This window comes from Ursus maritimus, unplaced genomic scaffold, assembly GCF_017311325.1.
Source record: "Ursus maritimus isolate PB19 unplaced genomic scaffold, ASM1731132v1 scaffold_5, whole genome shotgun sequence".
Lineage (NCBI taxonomy): Eukaryota > Metazoa > Chordata > Mammalia > Carnivora > Ursidae > Ursus > Ursus maritimus.
The window spans coordinates 54,782,469-54,795,908 of NW_024426663.1; the positions used below are offsets into that span (position 1 = coordinate 54,782,469).

The window sequence follows — 13,440 nt, forward strand, 5'->3', positions numbered from 1 at the left end:
AATGGATGCTTACTAAGCCAAGAGGAGTTTTACTTGAACACAAAGCTATTTTTCACATAGGAAAAGAGTATTAAGACAACATCAAGATGTACCCAAGGCCATCTTCATCAGAAATGTAAAAAGTAACAGGAATTATGTCCCACAGTTAAGAGCAAAACTGTCCTTCGACTGGGTTCTCAAAAGCACTGACAGCTGGACTCTTTCCTGAATGGTCCTTCTTCATTTGAACTCAAATCCTGTCCTTCCCACCCAAGTATCTCCGCGACACTGCTCAGGTGGCTGGAAACAATCTTTCCAGGCTGTGTCATACTCGCTCTGCTGAGGCTGCTCCGGAGCACCTCCGAGGGCTGTGATCACTTCCCCACGTTTCTAAATGAACAGGCTTGCCAATTCCATTAGCAATACCAAGGACCAAATGAATACACAGTGCTAAGACACATCTTTCCCCCAGTTGCAAATTGAGTTATGAATGACAGAGGCGTAGGCAGCTGAATATCACAGGCACTTTCCAGGAGCTTAAATGCCAGAGTAAACAAGGGCAAGGGCAATAACCTTTGATTTTCACTCCTCCACCCAACGTAAGCACATAAAGGCACAAGAAAAATTACATACTATTACGACTGTTGTTTGCAGTAGTATGGTTGGGGATTAGCAGCTTTCTCTAAGACTGCTATCAGAATCCTGCAATGCCTAACCATAAGAAGAAACAAAAGAACGTGCAATTTAAACATCACATGTAAGGAAGTGAAAAATTAAGTCGATCCTTAATGTTTAGGGGACTTCAAAATCCCATAAAGAAGTAACATTTATACTCCCCCTAAAGATTACAATTCCACTCTCTAGCATCATCTGGATCTGAGCAAAGAGACACTGGTCTTCATGATGATACAGATAGAGCTGATTGTAGACTTCTATTTGTTTAAAAGTTACTGCAAGGGCACCTGGGTGACTCAGCCAGTTAAGCATCCGACTCTTGGTTTTGGCTCAGGTCATGATCTCAGGGTTGTGGGATGGAGCCCCGAGTCAGGCCACATGCTCAGCGCAGAGTCTGCTGAAGATTCTCTCTCCCCCTCCCCCATTCTCTCTCTTAAAAAAAAAGTCATTGTAAAACATGACCAAAACCTTATTTTGTAGAATATAAAACTTTTAAAAAACATTATCCCTCAAATGTGCATTTTATGATGCTACAGTGAAGGAAAAAGCTTAAATCAGATGTGTTCATAATCTATAATTCCTATTGCTTCAATCCTTAAGAAGGCATTTTAAAACACAAATACAAAATTTGAGGTTCATCACTGAATTAGCAGTTTGGGACTAACAGAGGTTCCTGGTGAGGTGAGGTGAGCATACTAAGACCCAGCAACCCCGCCCCACTCCTGCCATTTGGGAGGCAAGCCAAGTGTTAAATTCAGGAAGGTCTGTCACTGTGTTTCTATCCTCTACTCTCTAGTCACAACTACCACAATTTTATTTCAATTTATACTTTCCCAATTTTACGAATCTGTAAAACCCAGAAAAATACTTAAATTAAGAAACAAAGATTATGTAAACTAACATCCACTGCAGATCAGATACCTGAGAGAGGTGTGTGGCTAAGGCTGAAATGGCTAACTTCTGTAAACCATCTTTCCTGTTTCCTGATACAAAACCTAACAAAACAAAAGTTATGGAAGACTTGTTCTTTATTTTAAATCATTACTTAAAACGGTTTCTGACGTACTGCTGAAGCAGTTATGCTCTACAAGAGTACACTGCCCGTTTCAGGAGGCCACCCTGCCTGGCTGGGGAGGAGGAAGCGGGCGCCTGTCACTGACAGTCTTCTCCAGATGAATGAGCTTCTATTCACCCTCCAGGGACAGGGCTACTCACTTCTAACAATGACAAATGTGCAAACGCAACATCTCAACCGTAGCTCTCTGGGAGGCTGAGAGGCTAACCTCATACACTAGTGCCAGGCTTGAAGACAGTGAAAGCTGAGGGTGAGAGGAGGGGCTTCCTAGATGTCTCCTTCTGGGGCTCTAGAAATTTGGGAAAACAATTAATACTGAGACTGAAGAAGATTCTGAAGTTTGAATTAAAAATACTTGGAGCAGCTAACTTGTAGAGAACCTGGCAGAGCACTGCACACAACCTCTAGATTTGTTCTGAGAATAAGTGACTGTATCTCTATCACAGTAACTTGTGTATTAACAACGTAAACGTCTTTCATTCCTGCTAATGCAAGATGTGGGCTAAGACTGATACTATGACCACCCTTTGAAATCATGAAGGCCTCCTGCATGGCTTATGCCTCCACCATGTAAAACTGGACCTGGTAGAAGAGCAGAACATTTCAGAAAACCAGCAACTCCCTGATTTAAAAAAAAAAAACCCAGCCCTGGATTTTTGCTGGTTTCCACAGTAGTGCAGTAACAATCTGTGCTGTGGAGAAAGACAAAAAGCCTCACAGCCAGGCTGTGTCAGTCAACAAACATGACCTCTGCACATTACAGAAAAGACAACTTTTCACACATTTAGGAAAACTCTACCTTTATACTAGATTTTCTTTTCTGAAATAAAATTTATGTCATTCTGTAGTGGAAAAATATCCCATTATGACAATTTTTTCTCTATTATACATGTGTTGATGACTTTAAATGAAGCTGAAATGTGTTTAAACTCAAACGCAAGTTGTTTCCCACTGCCCTGAGTACCTGCTTCTCATTCATATTTGGCTGAGCTGCTCCACTGCCCCTTACTCTGGAGCATCTGAAGGAAGTTAAGATTCTTTTTGTTCTTGGTAATAAATTACTCCTTTATTAATGACCTAACAACCTATACCCGTTTTGTGGGAGTAAAACAAGTGAGAAGAACTTTGGAAAAGGGAGCTATTAGGTCTATTTAGTGATACTACAACCGTAATGCTGACGAGGATGAAGCTCAAAACCTAAATTACTTGCCACTGCGGCTTTGGGTCAAGCTACCACGTAAGTTTTCCTCTTTAAAATGGCTGAGTCTGAACTCTCAAAAAAAAAGTACAAAATAACAGTAACTCAACTTTCTAAACTTGTCATGCATTAAGTAAGAGATGCCAACTGCACATCATATAAATTTCAGAACCACCCAAACTTCTACCAGTTACTCCCAAATCCACAAGGGTAATGATGACGGAACAGAGGATAAGCCACCAAAAGATGACGCATGCATGGATGACAGAAAAATTCTAAGTAATGGCTGCATAGTTCTGTAAATGTAGTAAAAAAAAAATCACTGAACTGTAGAGTTAAAAGGGATGAGGGTAAATTTTATAGTATGTAATTTATACCTCAAAAACCTTGTTGTTGTTTTTAATGCAGGGCTAAACAGGTAATTAATTAAGGAAAGTTATCAGAGGCTAGATATGAGAAAGCAGAAATTCAAAGAGGAAAAAGCAAGCACTGAAAACACCATTTATACATGGGTGGGGAATAGAGAAATGGGGTAAGAGACTGATCAGAATTTGGGTTTTTAATAGAACAACAATACCATGGCCCTGAAGAGGTAAATGCCTCTAATCTAGTCATGTGTTAGTGGTATCCCTAAGCAACTGGTAAAAACAAATATAAGTGGAAATTTTCCCTGATGGAAGGTAATCTAAACCCAGGCCACAAAGAATTCTCATAAGCAAAATTTCAGGAATGTGAATTTACAATAAAAAACGCAGTAAGTACACAAGGAGATAAGCTATCTTGGGCAGGAGTAAGCAAAACAATGGTGTAATCAGATCCATAATGATGGCAGATACTCAAATGACCAAAACTGGAGTATTAAAAAATATGTTTCTTATGTTAACAGAAATAAGAGAAAGTCTACAGAGGAAAAATACACTCAAAAATGACTAGGCATACTGGAGAAGGACCAAATTAGAACTTAAAGAGAAAATTAATAACTTCCACAACTTCTATAAGTCTAAAGCAATACTGACTAAACACTAATGGAAAGAGAATTACTAACCTGTGAAGTTAAATGGAAGAAATTATTCAGGAAAACCAAGAAATTTTCATGATATGGAAACCACACACGAAATTAAGAGATGTGCAATCAGACTGAAAGAGACTACTATTCAACTACGAAGGATTCAGAAGGAAAGACAGAGAAAGAGGGAGTAGCAACAGTGAAACAGATTTTGGTTAAAAACTTTTCAGAGTGGATGAAATATAAATTTCGGATTTGAGAAGACAAATTTAAGCAGGGTGAATGAAAAGAAATCCATACCTGGACATACTAGTGAAGCTTTACAACAACAAAGACAAGATTTTTAAAACAGCCAGAAAGTTAGTACACACTATTCACCAAGTAAGCTCAGTTACGACTGACGGCTGACTTCTCAACAGCAACGATTAGAATCCAGAGATGGGGAAAAAGTATCTTCAAATCACTTGGTGGGGGGAGGGGCATGGAGAGATCATCCTAGGACATGCATTCAATGAAATTTTTTCCCCAAGATTTGGGGCACAATAAAGACATTAAGACAAACAAAACCAAAAACCACCTGTATTTACTCCAGACAGATGTTTCCTACCCTGACTAAAGAAGTTTATAACAAAAATGCTTCAGGAAAAAGGGAAGTAATTCCAGATAGAAGGTTTGACAACATGCAAGAAGAAGTGAGAAGCAATGAAAATAATGTATCAGGTAAATTTTAAGCATGAAAAAATGAATACAGCAACACTAATGGGGCTAAAACTTAAAAGAACCAAAGTACTGGACAATAGTGATATTTAAGTTGGAGAATGATGGAAGTTAAATCATTTTAAGATTCTGACATTGTTTCAGAAAGAGGAAAGATACTGATTAATCTCAACCTCTGAGTTAAACATGCATGCTATAACATTCAGAGTTACTACTAATAAAACAGAGTTTACCACTTCCAAAGAAGAGGGGATAAAAATAGGAGGTGAGAGGACTCAATCAATCCAAAAGAGGAAAGATAATTAGAAACAGAGAAGGAAGGATGGAAACAGAGGGTAAAGAACGAGAAAGAGAACAAAATGCAATGGTAAAAATGAATCCACATGTCATAACGGTAATGAAATGTATAAGTACAAAACACTTTAATTAACTGGGAAAAAAAAACCCTGCTAAACTGAGTAACAATAAGTAAACATATGCTCTTTATAAAATACATTTAAAACATAAACAAAGGTTGTACACTATTTTAAAAAAGAAAGAAGAAAGCTACACACTGGGACGATGAGAAGGAAGCACCTGACTCTCAGCCCTCCAGCCTCCCCAATACTGTCACTGGGAGGCTGCAGGCCACATGCTAGACCCCTCCCGAGATCACAGCTGTTTGCATCTCAACTCAGTGGCAATCGAATGCTATGACCTTGCCTTTTTAGACAGAAATGACCAGAATTTAAAAAAGAAAATCATGTGGAATCTGTCACTGTATTAGGCATTAAAATGTTGAGGACTCTAATCATCATTAAATGACCTTTATATATAAATATGTAAAATCTCCATGTAAGAATTCTTTTCACATTTTTAGGTTAGGCTTATTTCCCATGAATAAATGGGTATCCTCCCTCCATTCTAAAGACAAGAACTACACAACTGATTGTTTCATCCTTTCCCTCTTGCTACCAGGAAGTTCCATGCCAAATCCAAATGCGGCCAAGGTAAATACAGTTCAAAATGGTCTATTATTCTTTTCCTAGGTCCTTATTTTCTACATCCACCTTATTTTATCAAGTATGTTCTTATTTGAAATAAGCCATGTCAAATCTAATTTAGGGAGAGGCTGGATATAAATACAAGCATCTCTAGTAACAGGATTAGAAACTGTGACTTTATTAAAACACCATAAACTATTTTAAAAGGCTTGGCTATCTGCTATTTTTTTAAAGGCTTTCATAGTAAATCACCACCCAGATGATACAGTAATCATTTCCATTTACTTGGTTATCATACAGACCACTTTAAAAGTTCCCTATTTCTATCTAACTGCCTGAATAATCTATCAATCAGTACAGATAGAAAGAGTGCCTACCTAAACAGCAGTTCATCAGCTCTACTGAGGAGCAAACAGCAGGGCCGACACTCTTCTGAAGCAGGATGAAGACTGGGCAGTACTTCCTCTGTCATTTCTACCAATGTTCCAAGAGAAAAGAAGAATCCTGGTGTTCCTTGAGAACAATGTTCATCTACTGCCTTCACCAGACGATCCCAAAATTTGACTAAATGGTTAAGTTCAGCCAAAAACGCTTGTTTTGGGTACGAGGTGTTAAAACAGTACAGCAAGACACTTCTGTTTTACAGACTCACTTACAGACCTTTGAAAATGTGGGAAGACCAAGCTCAACAGGCTTAGTAAATTCTTTTGGAATCCAAAAGCATTCCCCCCAAGAACACCAACTTCTTTAAACATACTTCAGTCCTAGAAAACTGAAGCTTCATTTAATTTCCTATTTACAAGAATTTCAGTCTATAGTATTATACAGAAGCACAGAGAAAATACTGAAGATGTCACAGGTGGATCATATAAGGTCAGTGTTCAATTCAAATGCTCCTTACAGAGCCTTCCTCAAGGCTACTTCACTGTGCACTAGCTGCAAACCACAGAACGTAAGTGATAATGCAGATCATTCAATCTGCAGTAAAAATACACTTTTCAAGCCAATAACGTCCTGGATAATGGGAAATACTTTGGGGTATGGGTGGCGCACAGGGCAATGCAACAAGTAATGATAATCCAACTCGAAAGCATACCAGTTAACATTTACTTTTTGGTTCCTTTTTTTTTTTTTTTAAGATTTTATTTATTCCTTTTAGAGAGAGAGAGAAAGAGAGAGAACAAGCGTGTGCACACACACAAGTGTGTGGGGAGGGGCAGAGGGAGAAGCAGGCTCCCCGCTGAGCAGGGAGCCTGATGTAGAACTGGATCCCAGGACCCTGGGATCATGACCTGAGCGGAAGGCAGACGCTTAACTGACTGAGCTACCCAGGCGCCCTACTTTTTGGTTCTTGATACACAAAACAATGAACAAGATACTATCTTATTGTAGCGAGTTCATTATAATAAGAGGCCCATTTTAATGCAAGGTCTGGGGCTGAGGGGAAAGCAATACTAAGTGATACATAATTTTTACAGGCAAGATTTCATGAATGGCATTTTCCCTATTTCACTCTCGATTCATGAAATTGAAAAAGAACTCAGAAGAAAGCAAAATTAAAAGGGAAACGGATTGCTCCTTAGCTATTAAGCTGCTCACAGCCAAAGGAGGTAGGCAAAGAATGAAGCAATTAAAAAGGACACATGGGTGTTGCATTATTGACAAAACGGTTAATATTTCTGACAAAATAAATTTTTTACCTCAGTACACTTTAAATTGAAGAGCAACATAAAGAAATCATTAACTGGATATGGGAGAAAGAGTCAAGTATAAAAGGTGTTATCATTACCCAGAAGCACAGCCTTGCCCTGAAAGAAAAGCCCTCAGTGCTATACTGCATAGCAGAAGAAAACCGTGAAAAGAAGTGTCACCCAGCTCACCAGTAATGACCCTCAGCTCTTGCTCTATTACTCACTGACCTTGGGGACACATAACCTCTATGCATCTGTCACATAAAACAAGGGACTTCGATACCTCTTGGTAATGGATTCATTCCACTGACAAATGTGGTATGAGATAGGCAGAGGTCCTAGCCAGAACCTGAGAAAATAAGTTAAGAACAACTTCACCTCAAACACTCCATTATATGCTTTTTCAAATAAAACAGAGTGTAACTGAGTGAGGATCCAATCGGCAGCCAGCCCCACACAGACTTCTGGACACTAACTGTGTGCACATAGAGGGACTGGAGAAATCTGCTTCTGTTTATAAAACCTTAAGAGTCAGTATATGGTTTTTATTCTTGAAATTAATCTTGTATTTCCATAATGTGATATACAAAGGCACCATAAAAGGTTTCCATTTGTAAGTGGGTGTTATCTCTAATACTACTCAGAAACTATTTCTATATTTGAAGCAACTTTACATGATACCCCAAATTAAAGCATAACCTTTTTATACTATTTTACTTGGTTTGGAAAGAAAGTATTTCTATTAAAGCAATAAATAAGACTTCCAAAAACCAAGTTAGCAAGTGCCAACACATCTGCTCCAATTTTATTTTGGTCATGTATTAAAATGCTACTTAAATAACAGCTTTAGCTCAGCTTCCATTTAGAAAGCTGATAAAATGGATAACTTGGTTCACATATCATGTCAGCGTCATTTGTATCACATTATACAAAATAAACAGATTATATATTATTTTGATTGTCTCCCCCTCTCTCTAGTAGAACATAACTTTAATGGGGGTGGGGGTTTTTGTTCCACTTATTACTACCTCCCTGGTGCTTAGAACAGTGACTGGGACATGTCAGGAACACTATAAATATCTGTCTTAAGAAACTATCACAACTGTTTTTCTCCCTCAATTATAGAAAATTTGCTATAGGTTTTTGAAAGCTCTGTGCTAACAAACAAAAATATTTCTCAAATCAATGTGACCTCATCTTTGAAAAGTTTCCAAATTTTCTCCTTCATCTTCACATCCCCAAAAATTTTACAATTCATCCCCTCATGAACATATAATACAGAATGATGCATTATGATGCTCTTTTGCATAAACATTACAAATACTCAGACTCAATATCAATGATGTTCAGTCACAACATATATCTCTGCCATTTCTCAAAGTCCAGTCCTGAGACCAGTCAATGAGAATCCTGGGGGACAGTGGACCAGGAATCGGAAGGTTGAGCACCTCAGTAACTTCACTGTTTATTACCTGAGAACTAGTACATTCATTCATCTAGTAGTTAAGTGAGTACCTACTATGTTCCAGGCACTGTTCTAGGCCCATGTTCTCGATGAATTTACATTCTATTACAGTATGCGGTAGGGAACAGAAATATAAGAAAACGAAACAGACCTAATAATTTCAAATAGTAAAAAATGTTATGGAGGCTATAAAACAGGTGATTGGGTTTTAAAAAAAATGGTAGAAGGTGGAATGGAAGGGATGAGGGATCCAGGAGAGCCTCAATGCAGAGGAAACATCTGAGCAAAAGCCCGTGGGTTGGGAGGATAAGTGGACAGAACATTCCAGGCAGAGGGCCCAGGGAGTGCAGAGGATGTAAGGTGGTGACATGTTTGGCTTCACTTGTGCTGAAGAGAACATTTTCTAACAACCAATAAATCAGACCACCCAGTTTAGGGATCACATGTGAGAGGAGCACATCTAACACCAAGGAGCAGCTACCATACAAAGGCAGCACCCAAGTGTTCATGTGGAAAATGTTTTTTAAAAGTGGGGGCAGAGCACAAAAAGAAAAAGAGAAAGATGAGAAGCAGTTGGAAAGGCAGGCAGGGTACCTTATGGACCACAGTTAATGTGGGTTTCAGGGGGCACTTGGGTGGCTCAGTCAGTTAGGCATCTGACTCTTGGTTTCTACTCAGGTCATGGTCTCAGGGTTATGAGATCAAGCCCCACGTCAGGCTCTGCACTGAGCGTGGAGCCTGCTTAACATTCTTTCTCTCCTCCTGCCTCTGTCCCTGCCTTCCCCAGCTGCCCCCACTCATGTGCACACATGCTGTATCTCTGTAAATAAATCTTGAAAAAAGACAATGACGAGGACAAGGAAGAGGAAGGAGGAGGAGGAAGGAAGAAGAAGAAAAAGGGAAGAAGAATGTGAGTTTTAGGATTTTATCTCAAGTGTGCCTAGAAAGCCACAGCTGAATGGGTCCTGAAGCAAAAGAATGATGTGATCTGATTTAAAGGGGTCATGTTGGCTGCTCTACAAAAAAGAGACTAGAGAGGGACAAGAGTGCAGCACAAAAATCAGCTAGGAGTCAGTGGCAGAAGTCCAGTGAGGTGGAATGGCTTGGACTAGGGAAGTGACCATGGAATAAAGAAAAGAAAATGATATGGGGACTTATAGCTTAAATATGGAACATGAGGGGGGAAGAGAAGAACCAAGGATGACTCCTTGATTTCTGGCTAGAACAACTGGGTGGAATGGTGGCAAAAAAACAAAAAACAAGGATGTTTTTATCAAAACATTACATGTAATAATGAAAGACTAGAACAACCTAAATAACCTACATGCCTAATGGTAGGGGACTAGTTAAATAAATGGACCAGTATGCAATCAATAGAAATACTACAAATGACTACTTTGTAATACAATAAAACGGCTATGATATGGCAAGCAGGAGGAAAACACATTACATCATAACAAATTATGATATCATTTGCCTCAAAAAATAAATCAATATATCTGTTTTATATATTTTTTTAAAAAGTCAACCCACATATAAAGTATAAATCTACTCCGAAATATTATTTTCTTCGTGCTTTTATTTTCCAAATTCTCTAAAATGAACTCATATTTCTTTTATAATTTTTTTAAAACTGTATTTTTAAATGGCAGTGTCCCAAAACCACACCTACCTAAACTGGCACTTTTTTTACTCCTCAGGCATCTTGCTCCATAGGGATGCTTTCAAAAACTCTTGTAATATCTCTAATACTGAGATATGAGCAAATGGGCAAATGAGCCTAAGCACTGTTGCCAGAGAGCAACCCTGGACAAACTCTGGCCGATGAGAATTTTGTGTTGAGTCTAGATCCCTACCGCAACAACTTCACAGCATCCCCAAATGGTTCTGGGAAGAAGTCTGGCTTCACTTCAGTGCGGAAGAGCACATCTTCTAACACTCAATAAATCAGACTACCCGGTTTAGCGATCAGATGTGAGAGGAGTGAGTCTAAGCCCACAGAGTTGATATCTGATATAGAGCAGCACCCAAATATTCACGGGGAAAACTGGAAAAAGAAAAAAAGAAATTACTGGACAGTACATTAACAGAATCTCCTGTGGGAAGCAGACAGGCAACTGGAATCCACACAGCTGCTGCTAGAATATAAACTATGCTTCCTATAGGTATCCCAATGTTAATGGGGTGATCATGGAAGTTACCAAAAAGGATATAAGGGAATAACGTAGACATGTTTTATCTAGATAATTCAGAGAGCAAGACAGAAATAAAGGGATTCTGAACAGACTGAAAGGCCAACCATATGCTAAGAATGATTTCTAGTGGCAAGCTGTAAGGTTCTAGGAATTTAAAGTTTTTTGAGTAGCCACTAAAAACAATGAAATTAGCAAAAATAATTTGCTGGGGTCTTTCTTTCTCATTCTTTCTCTTTTTTTTTTCTTTTAAGATTTATTTGAGAGGGGGGGGGGAATGAGACTGAGCAGGAAGCCTGACTGGTACTCAATCCCAGGACCCTGGGACCATGACCTAAGGTGAAGGTAGATGCTTAGCTGACTGAGCCACCTACGTGCTCCTAATTTGCTGTTTTTAATCCCAAGATATTACATTTTAATATGTAATCAATTTAAAAAAATTAATGAGATATTATACATTCTTTTCCCATACCATATCTTTGACCATATCTTTGAAATCAGGTGTGTGTTTACACTGACAGCTCCTCTCAATTCACATGTGCACAGCAGTAAAAAAAAAAAAAAAGAGAGAGGCAGTTTCAGAGAAGGAGATTGTGGCTTCCCTTTCCTGACAACCAGAGAACCCAGCAAAGTCCCCCTAACAGAAGCAGTCCAAGAAAAGGTAAGTAACAATACATGGATGTCACAAAGAAGGGGGATTTACATACCAGAATGAGAAAACCACTCACTGTGAAGAGATGGACCCAATTCCTAAAGAACAGAAAACCTAGCTCCCAAAGGGGAGAACCTCCTGGGAAAAGAAGAACAATGCAAGAAGAACCAGATAAGAAAAATGGTAAGGCACTGGGTAAATGCCCACAAACAGGACGGAGTAAAGCTGCAGAAAACAACCACCAGCCCCGTCTTACCTCTTCTATTCTATGTGGCTTTATGGCAGCATGGCCATCTACCTGAAAACCAGGCATTCCAGTTCCTTCAAGATGGGGAGGTGCTGTGTAATAAAAAATGTCCCGTCTCTGTCCTGGTTTCCTGGAAGGAAACTTCCATACCCCTGAGATTGCTTCCATTAATGATAAGAGTATCTTTGTTATTCATTATTGGGCCTGACAGTTTGTGCTAATGAGGTAACTCCTGGTGGGCCCTTAAGTATGCACTCTCCTGAGTTCTAGTTGTTGTTCCAGCACATTATCAGACCTCAAGAGGGCCATGGGAAGCCTCCAAATTTGTAGCCAATTGGTCAGAAGTCTGGGCAGCCTGGGGAGCCTCCAAACTTGCAGCAGGCATTTGAAGTGCAGCAGTCATGTGAGGGGGCTCATGGGAACTCCTGAATGTAAAGTCACTTGGGTCAGAAGAGCATGTGGCAGCTTGCATCTACAGTGACAGCAACCTTGTTGGGGATCATGCCCTTTACCTGTGGGGTCTGTGCTAACTGCAGATGGTCAGCACAAAATTTTACTTCAGTATTTCCTTTTATTTTATCTTATTTATTTTTTACTGCAGAATTTTAAAAAGTCAAACCTATCTGGCAGAATTCTCAGGGGCTACAGAATCTGAGCCCCTCCTTTCCTGCCAGCGCCACTAGCCCCACTCAATTTCCCCACCCTCTCTTACTTCTCCTAAACCCCCAGGAATAACTGCAAAAGGCCACAAAAACCAAAGTCAGCTGACATTTACTCCAACTTAAGACGAAACTAATGCAACAAAAAGAAGTAAAGAGATTAACAAAACAATCAAAATGCGGAATTTCACCTTTGTTTAAAAACAAGTCCCTGACTAATTCAGTGCTCATCATAATACAAAAGTAGAGAAGTCTTGTCACTGAAGAGTAAAGTTCTGCCTTGAGTTAAGAATTTCAGGCTTCTACAACACTTTAAAAACTCATTTCCTTTTTTAAGCACATATACAATTATATATCCTAGTATCTCTATTACCATAAATGCAATTCAACTGTTTGAGAGTAGTACTACAAACCCTTTAGTTATGCCTCAAGCAATAAAAAGGATGTCATTTAATACATATATAGTAAGTATGGGGGGGGGTTGACAGGGGTGAGACAGGGGTCAGAACTGAGTTGTGATAGGCAATACCAAACTCTAAACTCAAAGCGGCCTTTGGTTAGTATAGTTCAGAATGAAATAAAAGTAGAAGCACGGACAATACTCCTAAAGCAAGGTCTCCAGAGCCATCAGGTCCATATGATGCTTCTCACTGTTCACTACGCTAGCAAGCTCAAAAGGCACAGCCCTCACTGCTGGAGGACCTTAGGCAAGTTACTTAACCTCTCTGAGCCTCAATTTCCTTACCAAGAAATGCTGTTGTGGAAAATGCATTGTATTTGCATACACCTGGTTGCACAGCAGATGCTCAGGAAGTGTCAGTTGTGTTGGATGAGGATGACAAAGTAGTTCCGAATAAAGAGCCCTCCAGCACTAGAGACAAGGCCCTTTCTCATGCCACTT

General features: G+C 39.3%; 1 protein-coding gene across 2 annotated transcripts in view; it reads right to left on the reverse strand.

Moving 5' to 3' along the window:
- The window catches only part of CTNNA1 (catenin alpha 1), a 172,265-nt gene that overhangs the window by 31,010 nt on the left and 127,815 nt on the right, over nucleotides 1-13,440 (reverse strand). The gene's annotated exons all lie outside the window — the stretch shown is intronic.